General features: G+C 40.3%; 1 protein-coding gene across 4 annotated transcripts in view; it reads left to right on the top strand.

Moving 5' to 3' along the window:
- Nucleotides 1–322: 322 nt before the first annotated feature.
- The window catches only part of GREB1L (GREB1 like retinoic acid receptor coactivator), a 248531-nt gene continuing 229237 nt past the window's right edge, over nucleotides 323–19616 (top strand). For all 4 annotated transcript variants that reach the window (XM_069568906.1, XM_069568905.1, XM_069568904.1 and 1 more), the window contains exon 1: nucleotides 323–480. The gene's annotated coding sequence lies outside the window, so the exon portion shown is untranslated. The remainder of the gene's footprint in view (nucleotides 481–19616) is intronic.

Genomic DNA, 19616 nt, shown 5'->3' with positions numbered 1-19616 from the left:
CCCGCAGTGGACATACACGTCCCCCCCCGGGGGCCGTGTGAGTTTGGGAATGGAGGCGCGAGCCCCCGGGCGAGAGGATTCACCCGGGGCGGGGGGCCGCGAGCCCACTCCCCACTGCACTCCGCGAGGGTCAGGGAGGGGGGCGCCTGGAAGGGCGGTCGGCAGAGAGGCGGGGCGGAAGGGGGGGCCCGGGGGTCCCCGCCGCCGCCGCCCAGGTCCCGGGGAAGCGGGAGGGGCCGCACCTGAGGAATCCGCCTCCGGCCGCGGCGGCCGCCGCCTCGCTCCGCCCCGGGGACCTGGGCGCGCGGCCGGCTTGCCCGGCGCACACAGACGCCAGCCAGCGGCGGCGCTAGCTCCTCGGAGGAACGCGGCCGAGCGAGCGGAGCGCGGCGCCGCCACCCGGCTGGGGGTGGGGAGACGAGCCCCGACCCAGGCGAGGGCCACCCCCGGTCCTCGGCCCTCGCGCGCTGCCAGGGCCAGGTGAGCGGCTGTGGGGACTCGGGGCGCGGGGAGGCGGCGGGGCGCGGGGGCGGTGGTGATGAGAGGTGGCCAGCAGGGCGCCAGCGCGCGCCGCTGCCCTTTGGCGGGCTGTGCACACCCTGCCTGCGCAGGCCGGCGCGCGGCTGACTTTTTCCGGAGGGCTGGCCCGGCGGAGCGCGGGTCGTGATCGCTGCTGCGTTTGTACGGCGAGGCTGGGCGCCCGTGCCAGCCTCAAGCCCCACGAGGAGACCCAGTCCGTGCGGTCCGCGCCCCAAGGCCAGAGGCCTGTCACTGCCGCCTTTGTGGCGGGAGCGAGGGAGCCCGTGCCGGAGGGCTGAGGGAGGCGGGGAGCGCCCCTCGGGAGCGTCTCCTGGAGCCCGCGGGCCGCCGAGGGGGGTCTCCCGGGCGCGGGGTCGGGGGCGGCAGGTAGGGAGGCGCGGAGGTGACGCGCGAGGATGGAGAGAGCCGAGCCCCGGGTGGAAAGTTGGGAGCGTCCGGCGGTGGCCGGGCGTTTGCCCGGGGTGCCCGGGCGGCTCGGCTCCGCACGAAATGTCACTCGGTCACGGGCGCGCGCGCGCGCGTCCTCCGGCCATCGTTCGAATTTCTCTGAGAGGGGCTGGGGACCCTGCTTGTGCCGACGGAGACACAAAGGGTTGTGTTGACAGCTGACCTGACGCGAACGGACGGCGCGGAGCGGTGTGTGCAGGGCCGGGATGGGGAGGGAGGCGAGGGATGCGGAGGCGGTTTGTTAAAAGTTCATCAGTTTCCTCAGTCCGTCTTCCGGGCTCCGGGGAAAAAAGGAACGTTCGGTGCCGGCTCACTTCATGGGGCGGATCAGTCCGCCCGAGTCCACGTCGGGTCCAGAGCCGGGTTCGCCCGCGGAGCCGGACGGAGCCCGGAGAAACACCTACTCGATCGGTTCCTTTCCTCCGGTTGCGTGACTGATGCAAGGTCCTTATCCACCACCGCGGCCCTCTGGCCCGGGTGGAGAAGACAGAAACCACGTTTTAATTTGTCCTCCCTCCACCTCGCCCGGGAGGTGGGAAATCCCACTGAAATACCATTTTAAAAAAAAATCTAGCTATTTAAAGATGGGGAAGAGTTTGTCCGCAAAAGGTTTTTTGAATAAAACGCCCCTTTTAGAAACCTTCCCTTCCTCTGTACATCTTTTTTTTGAGGGGGAGGGGTACTTTAAATCCTGGAATTCTCTTTTGAGTTTTGGAACTGTGTTGGTCCCCCCCGCCCCCGCCTTTCGGAATATTTCTATGTAGTTTTACAAATCGCAATACTGAAAATTTCAGATAGAGAAAAATTTAAATAATTGTTTTATTAAAATAGTATTACGTGCATGTAGGCATGTGTTTCAAGGGAAAGATTTAATTAATGAATATTGGAAAGTTATATGCAAAGGATGAAAATTTCAAACACCAGTGTAAAATATGCCCTCTGTCTCAGAGACCCATATTCCTAATGCCCTAGTCCTTCCTCCACCCAGAGGCAATCACTTTCCTCCTTTGTATATCCTTCTATAAACCTTCTGTTAGAATGGAATTACATTGTGGAAATCGAGGATGAAAGGAACTGGATATGTAAGACTGAACTGCTTCTCAGTGGTGATGAATCTTAATTTGTTATTCACTTATGATGATGTTAGACCCTTTCATTTGGCCTAAGGCACTTACAGTTAGAATGCTAAAAATCTTAGAACAAGCATTCAGTGCAAAGCAGAACTATTAAATGGTTATCTCCCTCCATCACAAGTTTCTCCTGGTTTTTTATTTATAATCTTTGATTTTTCTTCCATTTCGGAGCTCTTTATGAAGTAGAGAATGAGAACTATAGCTATTCTATCCAGCGCAGCACATATCTGCAAGACATTGAAAGGATATATGAATAACTCCTGCTGACACGAGATAGTATAAAAATTTCAATAGTATGAAGGCCAAGGTTAAGATATTTGGTCATATCTCTTAGTTCCAGGCTTGGATTTGCCATAAATTAGCTAAATGAATTAACTTTCTAAGAAATGCTTTTGTTTCCTCCCCCAGTTAAATAAAGGAATTGAACCATGTGGCTTCTGAGCCTCCTTCTAACTCCAAAATTCTGTGATTTTTGGTAAAATGGTAGTTCTGTAGGTGTCCTAAGACTGGGTAAGGATAAACCAGTTGGATTGTAGGTATTAGTGGAGGGACCAAAAAAAAAAAAAAATCCTAAATGGTAGATTCATAAAGAAAAAGTTGAGATGTTTAAACAACATTCCTGGTTTTATGAGATTGATATCATTGGAGAACAGCTACTTTATTTTCCCACAAAATGTCTGTTTATGCTACTGAAAAAGGTCAAACCCTGAATGGGCCTCTGTGTATCACCTTGTATGGCTAAGGAGAGTGAATTTTCTTCACAGCTCATGGTGCCATTTTTAGGGAAATTACTTTTACCAGACTCTTACTTTTCTTCTTAAAGTGGAAATAAAGTTCATTGACCTACTTCAAAGGAACTTTACCTAATTTAATTAGCGATTCTCAAAAGTATTTAGAATATGAATAATCCTTATGGCCAACCTATTTTAGTGACTTTATAAATATTCACTTAGAGATCATGTTCTTAGTAGGACACTTTTCTAATCTCTAAGACACCTGCAACTGTAAATTCCTAGAGGGCTGCAGGGAGTGATTTCAAATTTATGACAGTAAAAAGAGTTAAGTGATTTCAGTCACTATATGTGATCTCAGTTAAGGGTTTCAAAAGTACACTGTAATTAGCAGTTACAGAAATCATTCTTGTGAAAGAAAGAGATTTCATACTTTGAAGATTCGGAGTCAACAACAAAGAATATGATGTATTTAGTTTGAGTATCTGTAATATAAATACATTACAGTGAAGTTTTAGGAGTTGTTCAATTGGGGTGATAAGAATATGAACTAGAAGGTTAGATTTGTAAGGGTGCTGAGAGTACTCTTGATTGACAAAACTAACAAAAACAAAAGAAGATTAAGTACTAGTAATGAAATTCTTCTAAAATGGAATCGTTTTTGTTTTTGAGCAGCTTCCTTCCCATCCTTACCATGTGAATATGTATTTTTACAAATGTCTTTCATATTGCACATGTTTACTCTGATTTTTTATGAACATTTTTCTGTAATTTACTTTCTACTGTTTACAAGTAGTTTATTGTATCATAATTTACTTAGCTCTTTCTCTGTTTCATGATTTTCCTGTTTTTTAAAAAATACAATGGCTACCCTTATGAATGGGACCTTCTTTAAAACAAACAAACAAACAAAGAATTGTTTCCCTAGAGAGGTAATACAGTGTAGTTCTAAATAGTTGGGGTCTAAAATTAAAGGTTCTGTGTCCAAAACAGCTCTATCCCTTATGAGCAATATTGGGCAAGTAACTTATTTTCTCAGAGCTTCCTAATCTGTAAAGTAGGTGTAGTAATAGCTCTTAATATGGTTAAGATAAAAAAGCAGTAATACATGTAAAAAGAGTTTACATATGTAAATGTTAGCTGTTTTTTAATTAGGAAATTTCCTGATTTCTTGTAATCTCCAAATTACTTTCCAGAAGGATTACATACATTTGTGCTTATTTGTGTGTACTTATTTTAAACATTTATGTTATTGTGACTAATTTGATCAGTGTAAAATTGTATCCGTTTGTTTTAATTTGCATTCCTTTGATCTTGTGTGAGGTGAGAGGTAATTTTTTTTTCAATAGTATTGCTACAGTTTTCTACTTGGAGAAGTGGAAATTTCATCACCTCAGCCATTTTGAACAAGACTGTAAGACAAGCCAATAGGACCGGTCAGTTACAACACCAATGAGTGAACCAACTTTTCCAGGTTTCTTTCAGATTAGTTGTAGTTTTCTTGTATTCTCAACTGATGATGGATTTTATCCATTATTCTTAAAAATATGGCTGTTAAAATTAATGAATAGTGTTCTCTGTCAATCCCATTTAAGTGAAAATGCAATCCTCTCTTTTTTCCCTGGAAGGGCTGGTTTTTATTAATTAGCATTACTGTGATCCAAATTGGTGGATTTTGGCTAGGAATGCTTCCTAAAATGGGGGGAGAAAAGATCAGAGAGAGAAAGTTTCATGATTGTTAATCATGTTATTTTTTGGCTACCAGTGGATAATGAAGTTATATCCTCTGACTTGAGTTCTTATACAGTCAAGGTAATTTAGACTACACAAAAGCATGCCCTTGTTAGTTCTGGAGTTCCAGCAGCCCTGATATTTCTGGCAAACACACACCCAACGTGGATAACAGCAGCTCTTTGTGCTCCTGGGCTCCAGGAGGGCTTCCTATTGTGTACTCTTCCTTGCTTCCCATTCTTGACTGACTGGTGATAGCAGCTCCTCCAAGTCCAGATGTGAAGTCCCCACAGGGCTGCCTCTCTGCAGCCCGGCTCTGTGTTTATCCCCACCACCCACCCCTTCAGTGCCTTTACTTTTGTCCTCTGACATAGAGAATTCACTCTTTTCAAGGTTGTGGTTTCAGATTTTATTTTTAGTTTATCTCTGTGCTTTATGAGTGTCTTCAACAGTCCCTACAGTAGAAACTGTAGGCGTGATTAACACAGATTAACACTTAATCGACACTGGATAAATGTTTGTTGCTGTGAACCATATCTCCTATGGTCTTCTCTGTTCCTGGGCATCGTGCTGTTTTTATGGTAAAATAGAAAACAAGCTCGGGTTGTGTGCTGGATTGCTGTGTTTGCCTGTACTACCAAGGTTAGGAGTTAGGGAACCTGCTTGCTTTGGCCTTTTGAACTTCTTGTGTGTTTAGAGGAGATTCTTAATTCTTGTGTCTTTCTTTTCTTCTGTAAAATGGGATGAACAATTAAAGGACTGCTCTAATTATCCACCTTCTGCACAGAGTTGTTGTGAAGGTAAAATGAACTAATAAATGCGGCCATGTTTTAGAAGAAAAGGGTGTATGAGTTCACACTGTGTCGTCGTAATTACACATTATCACTACACCTCCAGAAGTGTCCACGTCATAATTACATATTACCACTACACATCTAGGAGTGTCTGTGTCTTTGAGGAAGCCCTGTCCCAGTGTGGAGCTGTGCTGGGAGCATGGGGTTACATGAATATTCTTGGGGTCCAACCCAAATCGTGGGGGTGGGGCCTGTTCTACATTTTAACAACACTTCTGATACTGACGCACTCACATTGGGAGTAGTAAGCGTCAATTAATCCCTAGAATAGTATTCTTCTTGTTAAATGTTAGTGGTAAGATAATCCAGAAATACAACATCACTTTTGCGTGCTGAGTATGAAATGAAAGTTAGCTATTATCATTCACCTTTTAACCTCTCTGAATGTGATTCAGAGCAGGAATTGTAAACTCAGGTGCCTTGGAGCAGGTTGTTTGCCTGAGTGAAGCAGGACACCTGTAAAATGATAGGGTATGCTGAGTTCTGGTGGGCAAGAAAGACTAAAGGTAGCATGATTTCTAAGGCTGCACTGATGTTAGCCCTGTATGTCACTGCTAACCAGATCATTTGATTTTTTTTTCAAGTGGAACTGAAAATTCATATTTTTATATGAATTTAAATGATGGCAGTAAATTCAGACGGTAAAGAATCTGCCCGCAGTGCGAGAGACCCGGGTTTGATCCCTGGATCGGGAAGATCCCCTGGAGAAGGGAATGGCAATCCACTTCAGTGTTCTTGCCTGAAGAATTCCATGAGCAGAGGAGGCTGGAGAGATACAGTCCATGGGGTCACAGAGAGTCGGACATGACAGAGCGACTAACACACACAATACATTTTAAAGAAAACATATGGACCCAGGAAAACAAACCTGGAAGCCAGATAATTTCCAGCTTCTCAATTAATTGACATGGGTGGGGATTTCCCTGATGGTCCAGTGGTTAGGACTCCCTACTTCCACTGCAGGGGGTGCCAGCCAGTTCAGTTCTTGGTCAGGGAACTTAAGATCCTGCATGCTGGCCAGTGTAGCAAAAAAGAAAACAACAAAAAACAAAAAACCACAACCCCCAAAACAAGAAAACAAGCCCCCAAAATGGGTGAAAATATTTGCATTTGGATTATTATGATGACAGAAGAAAGCACTCTGTTCAACATTATTAATAAAGAAATGCACATGAAAACCATACGGACATATTTCGACTTTCAGGTTATAAAGATTTAGTAGATCAATAATGTCTAGCATTGGCGATGGGATAAAGAAATGGTTTCTGTTATACACTATAAATTGACAATTACAACTTTTCTGGAGAGCAGTTTGGCATCATGTGTCAAGATTTTAAATGTCTGTACCTGTACTGTTCAATGTGGCAGTCCATCACTATGTGTGGCTATTTAAATTTAAATTAATTAACATTATATAAAACTAAAGATTTGGTTTCTCATTTGCATTAGTCACATTTCAAGTGCTCATTAGTTGCATGTGGTGGGTGGCTACAATATTGAACTGTGATGATGTGGAACTTTTTCTTCATCAGAGAAAGTTCTTATGGATAGCACTGGTTGAACCTCTGAGTCAGAAACGTCCCTTCTAGGAATTTGTTAGAAAGAAATAATGAGAAATGCATGTAGTAAAAACATCATCTTAAACATTATTTATAGGAGTAAAAAATTAGAAACAAACTGAACATCATATTTTACTAAAAACTGTGTTGTATTAAACATCCATGAGCTTCGCAGGTGGCTCAGTGGTAAAAAATCCACGTGTCAATGTAGGACACGTGGGTTCATTCCCTGGGTTGGGAAGATGCCCTGGAGTAGGAAATGGCAACCCACTCTAGTATTCTTGCCTGGAAAATTTCATGGACAGAGGAACCTGGCAGGCTACAGACCATGGTGTCGTAAAGAATCAGACATGACTGAGCAACTGGGTACACACACACAAATATCCATGATACATTGTTAGTGACAATATTCCTGTTGCAGAATCATTTTATTTATTTGGGGGGATAACTTAGGTACACAGAAATAAAGTAAGTGTTAGTCGCTCAAGCTTCTCTGTCCGTGGAATTCTCCAGGCAAGAATACTGGAGTGGGTTGCCATTCCCTCTCCAGGGGATCTTCCCAACCCAAGGATAGAACCTGAGTCTCCTGCATTGCAGGCAGATTCTTTACCGTCTGAGCCACCAGGGAAGCCCACGTAGAGATTAGGGGAACAAATTTTCTCCTCCAGCAAATGATTGTAGTTATGACCAAGCTCTGCCTTTTTAGCCTGTAGCTCTTCTCATATTAGACTTGGTTGACTTTCACAAAAGAGCAAGCAGAGACACTTGACAATTCTTCAGGCTGCATCAGTATCACTAGGGTTCCTGTTAGAAATTCAGAGGCTCAGACTCCATTCCAAACATCCTGAATCAGAATCTCTCGAAGGGCCCGGGGATCTGTGTAATAACAAGCTCTCTACTTCCTGCCGGTATCTACCTCCTATCACTGATCTCGCCAGCTTTGTTTTATCTTGGCCAAGTGTGATCTCCTTGAACTCGATCCAGGCCCTGTTTGAGGTGCTTCAGAGGTGGCAGTGAAGAAAACTAACAAACATCCCTGTCCTGATGGGAATCAAACAATAAGCAAAAGAAATAAGTCAGTAAAATGTGTTGTCTTTTAGGTAGTGAGAAGCTCTGGGGAGGAAAACTGAAGCAGAAAGAGGACTTAGAAAGTGAGATGGGAGTTGAGATTCTCTCCAGGGTGTGACTGAGAAGTGACATCTAAATGAGGACCTGAAGGCTGGGAGGGACGGAACTCTTGGAAATTTGGAGGCAGAGCATTCTTGGCAGGGCTCAGGTCCTCGGAGGGGTAACAGGGAGGCCACGCCAGGAAGAGCAGAGGCAAGTGAGGAAGTGAGGGGGATCAGATCAGAGCGGCCATCGAGGTCCTCTGGCTTCGGAATTCTTTGTTCTCCCTAGTGTACCCCACTCCTCCAACTCTTTGGTTAATCAGTTTGTAATGAGATCAGACATCCTTAAATTCACTGTTTTTCAGTGTGATCTGTCGACACCTGCCTTATTTGCCTGGGGTCCTTGTTAAATGCGGATAACTTGTCCCTGAGGAATTAGAGTTTCTAGGCTGGGACCCTGGAATGTGCGTTTTAACGATCTTCTCAGGTGGTTTTTATGGACACACAAGTCTGAAAACCACTCCTCACATTTATCATTTTGCAAGTTTAGCTTCTAGAAAGGAGGTGTGTCTAAAATTCTCACCACAGCCTGTGGAGATCATAATGAGAAGATGTAATTGATACAGTGTCTCATTTACTTCCTGCGTTTTAAAACTGATTAAATTGATACTGCTTATAGTAAGTGACTGAAGTGACTTAACAGCAGCAGCATAGTAAGTTTATGTGTATACCTCTGTTGGAGTATTCGGGGATGGTAATTATTGTCATAATTGTTACCCACATCAGAGAATGAGGAACCTTTTCACTTGAGGGTTCTGTCCTCCCCCTCATCCAGTGTTTTTTTTTTTTTTGAAAGGGTGAATTTCAATTTATTTGATTGTTTAAAATCATATTTTCTTTTTTTCCATTCTCTTTCTTTCTCTCTGCCTCATGTTTATTTTCTCGTTCCTCTTCCTTTCTTCTTGAAATCTAACTATCTTAAATACCGTTACTGTTTTGGTCACCATTCTCTTTCACATTTCCATGCATATTTATATATATTCACCAACATAAATAATTTTACATAATAGGGTCATATGTTTTTTAAGAAAACTAGTCACATCTTTTAAGAAATTCATTGTTGTGTGTGCATAGTCCCTTATTTGTGTCTGAACAACCCCATGAACTGTAGGTCACCAGGCTCCTCTCTCCATGGGATTTCCCAGGCAAGAGTACTGGAGTGGGTTGCCATTTCCTTTTCCAAGGGAATTTCCTGACTCAGGGATCAAACCTGTGTCTCCTAAATTTGGCAGGCAGATTCTTTACCACTGAGCCATCTGGGTTCAGGGAGTCTAAATTTCCTCTTTAACCTCCCTTTTCACTTCCACAGTGTGGCTAGTCTGCGCTTTATTTTGTTTAACTTTTTCCATGATCATGGAAACATATATATATATATATTGTATATCTTCAACATCTTATATATAATGTTGTACTTTATATAGATATATAATCATAATTATACATATAATTTCTTTTTTCTTAATGTTTAACGAAACACAAGACATACCCGTAAGTCAAATGGCATAGCTCTAGTTTATTCATTTCAGTGACTGCATACTATTCTGTGATATACATATTCCACAGTTAAACAACCATTAACTTCACCAGAGGATATTTATTTACACCAAACAAGAAGCCAGAGTTGTATACTAAATGACAGGCATATCTTATTGTATAATTTTAAAACATTTTTGTAAAGCAAAAAAAGAACTGTAAACAAATACCATAGACAAATGTTAGATTGAAAAAAAAATCATTGCATATGCAGACAAAAAATTACCATCTGATATATAAGGAAGTCTTCACAAAATGATAAGAAAAATATTTTCTAAAGCATAATTTTAAAACAGTTTAAAAATGCTGTGATTAGGTCATTCATAGAAGCACAATTCCAAATGGTCAAAAATATGAAAAATGCTTAACTTTATCAGTTATTTGGAAATGCAAGTTAAAAATAATAGTAAGCTTCACTTGATACCTACCTGATATTAATATAGATCTTTAATTCACATTAAAATTTCCAAAATCAGTTTCGTTATTCACTGAAAATATATGCAGAAACTTTTTGTCAACAGTTATAGTAAAGCATAATTATTTTCCAAGGTTTCTCATTTGCTTAGAGAATTTGAGGAGAGATTGACTTTTATTCCCTTTTAGACTCAACTCATAGGCACAAGGCCCTGGAAAAGGAAATGGCAACCCCCTCCAGTATTCTTGCCTGGGAAATCCCATGGACAGAGGAGCCAGGTGGGCCGTAGTCCATGGAGTCACAAAGAGTCAGACACAATTCAGCAACAAATAGCAACAACAACACAGCGCAAGAGATGAGAATAGAGCCCAGAAAACTGGAGTTTGAGATCAGTTGTAGGACTTTCTTTTTTTTCCAAAAAGTTTTCTTCAATTTGAAAACAGAAATTGTGGATTTTAGAGCCAGAAATCAATCCTAAGAGGAAAACAGGGTTTTACTTGACTTCCCAAGGTCACCTGGCTATTCCTTCATCCTTTCTGGTTTACTGTCCTGTTCTTCAGAATCTTCTCATGCCTTTAGCTGCAGCTAATATAGAGAAGTGACATTTCAAGAATGTTTCCATTTTCAAAAAAGTATTGAATATACAGCATTTAAACAAATTATATTGTCATTGAGATTTTAAGTGGAAATAATAACATAATGAGAACAGTATAAAAAATCAGCAAAGACACATATCACAATCCTACTACCCTTACAAAATGAACTGCTTTTCCAACCTTACCTCAAGTACTTACCTATATGCATGAATGATTTCACAAATGATAATATTTCACTAATATTTCCAAGATCTTTTGGCAACTTTGACTTTTAGGACTTTCATGCTAGTCTGCTTGACTCTGGTCCTCTCTTCTGACCTGTTTTTCATGCCTGTCATTTCTAAGCCTTGAAATTTGTTTCATATCAGTTTCAGCCTGGATCAGATGCCTTCCTTAGCATTTCCCCGAAATATTAGTATTCCATTCTAATGCATGGAAGAGAACAAAAAACTAAAGAAGTTAAAAATAATTAATTCCTTATATCTCCAAAATATATGGGGAGAGGGTGCAGGGAGCACTTCTTGGTGCTCGATGATATTGTCGAGGACTCGGGTTCGTTCCGTCATTTTCTGCTATCCTTAGTTGTTAGCTGTTTATTTTCCACCTTGTCCTTTCATTGTACCCGGGTGTCAGCAGCACATTCAAGCCTTGCAACGCTCTGACTGGAGTCAGGAAAAGATTCTATTTCTTCAAGTTAAATACTTTCTAAAGAGTTTACCCACATACATAGATGTCCCAAATCCCATTGGTTAGAATTTATCACATACTCATGTGTAAGCTTTTCATACTGTTCATGGGATTCTCATTGAATCCCATTCTCCAAATAACCCAATGCTGGGAAAGATTGAGGGCAAGAGGAGAAGGAGGCGACAGAGGATGAGATGGTTGGATGGCCTCACTGATTCAATGGACATGAGTTTGAGCAAACTCTAGGAGACAGTGAAGGACAGGGAAACCTGGCATGCTGCAGTCCACGGGGTCACAAAGCATCAAACATGACTTAGCAACTGAATGACATGTGCCAGCTAGTTACTGATGAGGAAAACAGAAATCTCACGACTGGTGTCGAATAATGAAGTTTCACTCCAGAGCCTGGGGAAAAGTCTCCTCTCTGAGATAAGCATGAATAACCCACACGTTTTAATATGGAAAAAGATCAGGAAATGATTCAGTTATACAACTAGCAGCATGTGTCATGAAATCCAGTTTCCTTAGTTCCCTTCAAGGCTTTTTATAACCTGACCTCATGATAATCAAATATAAAACCTCTGTTTTAGGCAAGCCGATCACTTGTCTTTCCTGACTTTCTCATATGCGTTCCTACCTGTGGCTTGGCTCACTTTTCCCTTAAAAGTCTCTTCCTATTCCCTAGTGCTGGCTGTGGCTATAACAATTAAAATTAATTACAGGTAAATTAAAAATTCAGTTCTTCAGGCATACTAATTACATTTCAAGGCCCTGGAATGACCACATGTAGCTAGTGTCTTATTGTACTGAACATCATAGTTACAGACTATTTCCACCACTTTAGAAAGTTCTTTTCGGACAACACTACTCTAAAGAGTCTTGCACATCATATTTAAACAGTGTTTGCCAAACTATAGGCCACTTATATCAGAATCAACTAGAGATACGTATTTTTTCCCCAGCTTTATTGAGCATACAGCACTGTATAGTTTAAGGTGTACATCATAGTGATTTAACTTATTTGACTGATTTGACCTCATGATATGATTACCAAAAAAGTTTAATGAACAGCCATCATCTCATACAGATACAGAATTAAAGAAAAAAATTATTTTCCTTGTGGTCAGAATTCTTAGGGTTTATTGTCTTAACAACTTTTGTAACATACAGAAATGTTAATTATATTTCTTATGTTGTATATCATGTCCTTAGTACTTATTTATCTTATAACTACGAGTTTGTGCCTTTTGACTGCCCTCGTCCAATTCCTGATCCTCTCACTCCCCACCTCTGGTAGCCATAAATTTGTTTCTTTTCCTGTGAGTTTGTTTGTTGGTTTGTTTTTGAAGTATAATTGACCAAACTATGTTAGTTCCTGTAAATAGAACATAGTGATTCGATATTGCTATACATTTCAAAATGACCACCTCAGTGTTTTGTTACCATCAGTCCCTATACAAAGAAAGGATATAATTATCGGCTTTATTTCCCACACTGTACATTTCATATCTGTGGTTCCTTTATTTTGCAGTTGAAAGTTTGTACCTCTTTATCTCCCTCACTTACTTCTCTCTTCCCCCCACTCTCCTCTGGCACCCTCCTGTTTGTTCTCTGTATGGATGACTGTTTCTGTTTGTTCATTTGTTTTGTTTGTTATATTTCAAATATAAGTGAAATCACACAGGATTTGTCTTTCTCTGTTTGACTTATTTTGGTTAGCATAGTTCTCCGTTTGTCCCTCCATGTTTGCAAAAGGCAAAGTTTCGTGTTTTTTTAATGCCCAAATAATATTCCATTATATTTATATCTATATATATCTCCCGTGTCTTCTTTATCCATTCTTCCATTGACAGACACTTAGGTTGCTTCTTACCTTGGATGATGCAAATACTACTGCAGTGAGCATACATGTGCATGAATCTTCTAGAAAGAGTGCTTTTGTGTTCTTCAGAAAAATACCCAGAAGTAGAATTGCTGGACTGTATGGTAGTTCTATTTTTAGTTTTTTGAGGAATCTCTGTACTGTTTTACATAGTGGCTTCACCAATTTATATTCCCACCAGAATTATACAAAGGTTCTCTTTTCTCCACGTCCTCACCCACACTTGTTTTTTGTGGTCTTTTTTGATGGTAGCTATTCTAACAGTGTGAGGAATAGCTCATTGTGGTTTTTGTTTGCATTTCCCTGATAATTAGTGATGAGCATCTTTCATGTGACTGTTGCCTATCTGTAGGTCTTCTGTTCACTTTTTAATTGGGTTGTTTTTTTTAAAAAAATTTGAGTGGTATGAGTTCTTTGTATATTTTGGATATTAACTACTTATTGGATACTTGAAGTTGCTGTCTAAATGTAGATACCAAGCTCTAAGTGTTTAGCCTAGTTTAGTTTATTTCCTTTATGGAAGTATCCTAAATATTGGAGTTTTTATTAATTTTCTGCTTCTCTAAACTTTTATAGCACTTGTAGTTTATGTATCAAAGTTTTAGATTTTCATTATAGATATTTATTATCTCTATTTCAGAAAGATTTTTTTTTTCTGAATGTGAGAATGTAAGCCCTTTGAGAAGAGATTGTATGGCATTTTTCAAAATGTCTAATACAGTGTTGGGTACATAGTAAGTACAAAGTATTGACTGATTAATTACATTCCACAGACTTGACATATACAGTCTGTATTTAGTTGGCAATTCTTTGAAATGTCATAAAACTGTCTGTGGTATTGGGGAAAGAAGATAGATGATGATAAAAGTATTTCTACAGTATTTTTCCTCAATTTCATTTGTTAGAAATAAACCTGAAAACTTTCTGCTTAGATTTCTAACAAATAGTATATGATGATATTCCCTATAAAAGTTTGGGTTTGCAGCATTTTTAAAAAATGGCCATTTAAAATATGCTCTGATCTCTTGGTTCTCCTGTGGAATATAAACTAATCAAACCTTTGGAGCAATAGCTGATAGAGAACTTCTTGTTGCAACTGAACTACCCACATGAATCAGGGTTTACTTCCTATCTAGAGAACCCGGTAACTATTCTCCTCTATTTTAATGATTTAATAATCACATGAAAATTGTTGGAGCAGGAAGTTAAGGTCTTGGTATATTAGAGATATTAGACATATCTTTACAAGTTGCAGCCCAGTGAAGGATCAAGTTAGACTAATAATTAATATTAGTAATAGTCATATTACTAGTAATGGGAGTCATGAACAGCAGCATCTCATTTAATATAAAGACTAAATGTAAGGAATGCTTCTCTTACATTCTTTTGTGCATGATTTCACAGATTGTATCATTCTATGGGTTGACATGAAAACAAACAGCAGCATTCTCTGGTAGGCTCATTACCTTAGAATACAAAGTGAAAGTGAAAGTCGCTCAGTTGTGTCCAACTCTTTGAGAGGTCATGTCCTATACAGTCCATGGAATTCTCCAGGCCAGAATACTGGAGTGGGTAGCCTTTCCCCTCTCCAAGGAATCTTCCCAAACGTGGGATTGAACCCACGTCTCCTGCACTGCAGGTGGATTCTTTACCAGCTGAGCCACAAGGGAAGCCCAAGAATACTGGAGTGGGTAACCTCTCCCTTCTCCAGCAGATTTTCCTGACCCAGGAAACGAACCGGGGTCTCCTGCATTGCAGGCACATTCTTTACCAACTGAACTATCAGGGAAGCCACCCTATAATACAAAATTAACCTAATTTATTTTTCAAGAAATGAGATCTTTATTGAACAAATAACTATTTTCCACTGGAGACTCCTGATATATTTTTGATGTTCAGACAGTTGATTTATTTATTGGATTTATTTATTTGTTGGATTCCAAAACAGTCACCTTTCTGAGATAATGGATCAATGCACCAAGCAGGATGCCTAATACAAAATCGTCCCTCAAGAAATCTCAGTTCTTTTTCCTCATCAGATTTGCTGAATGACATGCCTCAGACTTCATCGTGTGTGTGTGTGTGTGTGTGTGTGCACGCGCGCTAAGCTGCTCAGTCATGTCCGACTCTTGTCTGGACTGTAGCCCGCCAGGCTCCTCTGTCCATGGGATTCTCCAGGCAAGAATGCTGGAGTGGGTTTCCCTTTCCTCCTCCAGGGGATCTTCCTGACTCAGGGATCGAACCCACATCTCCTGCTTGGCAGGCAGATTCTTTACCATAGCGCCGCCAAGGGAAGCCAAGCGAAAGCTGAGAAGCAGTGTGATATTACAATTGCTGCTGCCAATTAGTACTTCAAAGCCTTAAGAAAATAAGTACAGGTCAAACACAAACTTTACGGTGGAATTATGGGTGTCTATTTGCAATATGTGAACTTTAGTTTCCCAAGGGTAAACAACTATCTCGTAACCTCCCTTGTAAAGGTATTTAAGTGCGTGTGTGCTAAGTCACTACAGTCGTATCTGATTCTGTGACCCTATGGACTGTAGCCTGCCAGGCTCCTCTGTCCATGGGATTCTCCAGGCAAGAATACTGGAGTGGGTTGCCATGCCTTCCTCCAGGGGATCTTCCCAACCCAGGGATGGAACCTGCGTCTCTTTCATTGGCAGGTGGGTTCTCTACTACTAGTGCCGGAATAGCAATTAGTATTAAATGTTTAGCCCTCACAACTAATATTACCAAGTTTTTCCTTTTCTGGAAAAGTTAGACTATGTTAAAATCACCTTTCTGCCCCTTGTTCATATAAATGGAGCAATCTAATATTAGGGGAAATATTTTCATAGTATTTTGGTCAAAAGATGTGCAGAAGTTGTTGGATATTGGCAGGTATTTCTAAAGCTAAAGCTCTTTTGGAGTCTGGAAGTGTAGTGTCTGAGTTACGGTATTTCAGATATTCTAAGTGTTTGCGGTTTTTTGCCATCATAAAGAGTCTTGAGTCAGTGGTATGCCTTATCTCAACTCTACCTCCAAAACAGGAAATGTGGCAGGACAGTGAAATGCATCCCATAGTTATGTATCTGGAATATCAGAGAGAAAGTATGTGTATATGTCAGAGAATATGCATAGGGCTTCCCAGGTGGCTTGGTGGGTAAAGAACCCACCTGCCAATGCAAGAGATGCAGGTTCAGTCTCTGGATAAGAGAAGATCCCCTAACCCACTTCAGTATTCTTTCCTGGAGAATCCCAAGGACAGAGGAGCCTGGTGGGCTCAAAGAAGGTTCACAAAGAGTCAGATATGACTGAAGTGACTGAGCATAAAAGCAACATGCATAGGCATAAAACATACCATTAATAAAAAACAACCAGAAAAGTCTTTATGATCCATATATACTTTTCTGACTAGTCCTTTCCTGCTATTTAATAATTTAATTTATAGTAGGAATTAGTAATGTAACCCAGTAAATTAATAAAAGTTAATGTACACGTCATCAGGCATTGCACACATATTCTTTCTAATCTTCACAACAGCCTTGTAAAGTATGCATCATTGTCCTTCTTTTTATATCTAAGAAAACTAAGGCTCTGAAAGGTTGAAGTAAATTCTGTAAGCTCCTGTAGGTAGTGCATAGAAAAGTCAGATCTAGGGTTGGATAATTCAGAATCTTTGTTCTTTCTTCTATGTCACATTCTTGGGTGCCTGTCTTGTGACTCAACTAGAAGGTAAGATCTGGATATCAGAAGGTGCATCTTATGGAAAACATTGCTGTTCTTGCTGAAGATGGCATACATAGGTGCTCAAGGGCATATTAACTCTTTCAGGCCATCAAGCGACCATTCAGTACCTAATTTTTGAGAAATAGACTGTACCAAGGCTGTATCTTGGTTGCTGAGGAGCATAATGGAGGTCAGGTCTTGGATTTACTCACCAAACTTGAAATCTCCGTGACTGGAAGCGCTTTGTCCTTTTGTTCACTCCTCTATCTCTGTACCTAGAACAAGCACTTAGTTCTCCTCAATAAATATTTGTCAACGAATAAATGCATGACCTCTGTAGGGACCTGTGAGCTTTCTTCTATGGCTGTGGAATCTGTCCTTCACCTGGGTCAAGCTTCTTTCAGATCTAAGCCACTGACTTCAAGGGAGCTGGGAGAGGGAGGGTAGATGGAACAGCATAAGCTTATCACTTCTACTGGAAATACCACGATGAGCCCAGGCACTACAGAAGCTAGATCAGTAGCATTATCTTCTACATAAAGGATAGTAATAAGGAAAAATAAAACTGAAACAATACTGTGGCAGAAATGAAAGGAGATGCCCTTGATTTTCTCTTCTTTTTGAGTTTTACAAAATAATGATTTCTCATGCATGAAGGATGAGCATGCATCCTTCATGTATGTTAAGTTTATCATATTTACTTGTTTACAAATTTGCTTATGTAAATTAGGTAACATGAACTTTAAATTTGTCAATAAATATCCTAGTTAATAAAAAATAATTGAAAGCCATCTGTTTCCAGGATAAGGCTGCATAGTGGAAGAGAACCATGGAATTGGAAGTCTGGAAAAAGTGTTCTGAAACATGGGACAAATCTTTCCTACCGTTTAAACATTACAATTCATTTTGCTCGTTTGATTTTAAATTGATAAGGCTTTCAAAATCAAAATAGCATGGACTTACTTAGATACCAGGACTTTCCAGGTGGCGCTAGTGGTAAAGAACCTGCCTGCCAGTTCAGGAGACATAAAGAGACATGGGTTGGATCTCTGGATTGGGAAGATCCCCTGGAGGAGGGTATGGCATCCCGCTTCAGTGTTCTTGCCTGGAGAATCCCATGGACAGAGGAGCCTGGCAGGCTACAGTCCATAGGGTCACAGAGTCAGATACGACTGAAGGGACCTAGCACGCACGCACTTTAGATACCTCTACATGGGAGATTATCAGGCAGCTGTTTACCCTTGGGAAGCTAAAGTTCACGTATTACAAACAGACACCATAATTCCACCGTAAAGTTTGTGGTTGACCTGTACTTATTTTCTTAAGGCTCTGAAGTAATAATTGGCAGCAGCAATTGTAATATCACACTGCTTCTCAGTTTTCTTTTGGATAAAAAGTAATCACTGCATCAAATATGTTTGTCATTTCCTTAAAAATAATTTTTCTCTTCAGTTTTCCTACTGAGCAAGAAGTTAATGTCCAGTGGGGTTAACAGAAATCTCCATTGGGCAGGAAATTAACAATAAAAGTCAAGCTAATAAGTCTTCACCAAGTCCCTATAATTAGAATGGTGCCTTAGAGAGAGAGAAAGAGAGGAAAATAATTATTCCTGACCTTGGGGAAGCCTACAATCTAGTTAAGACAGTTTTGTGGCTTGTGGCTTTGTAGATTCAGATCTAATTTTATTTAAATCATGTTTCTCGAATCATTACTCATATAGTAAAAGATTTATATAACATATACAGAAGCATATTATTTATTCTGGTGCCAAATACCAAAATTATAATAACAATTCAGTTGAACTGATATCTGGTGGAAATTTAGTGTCCATGTTTTAAACTAGAAGACATTTTTAACTTTGTTCATGAAGTATTGAATGTAAAATTTGAAACAGTGCTAGTGATGTTAAGGAAATCCTGGTATGAGCCTTAAATTTGTTAGTAAAACTTCATGGATATCAAGTATTCAATTTGTATCCTTTTGTTTTGGTAGAACAAATATTAATTTTAGTAAATGAGTTCCTTTTTAGAGGTTCTTTATGTTGTAAATATTAGGTATGAGAAATTGTCATTTAAAGAGAAAATGAGTAAAAGCTTATTTTGACCTTCAGTCGATGTTTAAAACAAACTTGTACTCATTTGTGTAATAAACTACTATTTTACTATAATGCATATAGATTATATTGAGAAATGATAACCATTTAAAGTATGGGATCAAAGAGCATTTTCTTAAAAATATATCTTCTTATAAACTTCACTCTAGAAGTTTGATTTCTTGCCAATTTTTCATCAGTGAAAGCTATACACACTCAAATTTGGCCCTTGATATATGTTTCTTATTGTTGTTATTTAGTCGCCAGATCGTGTCTGACTCTTTGCAACTGCATGGACTATACCCTGTCAGGCTGCTCCGTCCATGGGATTTTCCAGGCAAGAATATTGGAGTGGGTTACCATTTCCTTCACCAGAAGATCTTCCCAACCCAGGGATCGAACCCATGTCTCCTGCATTTGCAGGCAGATTCTTTACCACTAAACCACCATGGAAGCCCATGTTTCTTATTAAGTACAGTAATAAAAAAGTAATAAGACTAATCAGTGCCATATTTATCATAAATATGTTATCTTTT

This window comes from Ovis canadensis, chromosome 23 (assembly GCF_042477335.2).
Source record: "Ovis canadensis isolate MfBH-ARS-UI-01 breed Bighorn chromosome 23, ARS-UI_OviCan_v2, whole genome shotgun sequence".
NCBI lineage: Eukaryota > Metazoa > Chordata > Mammalia > Artiodactyla > Bovidae > Ovis > Ovis canadensis.
The sequence above is the reverse complement of the archived record's forward strand: the minus strand, read 5'-3'. Positions and strand labels throughout refer to the sequence as shown.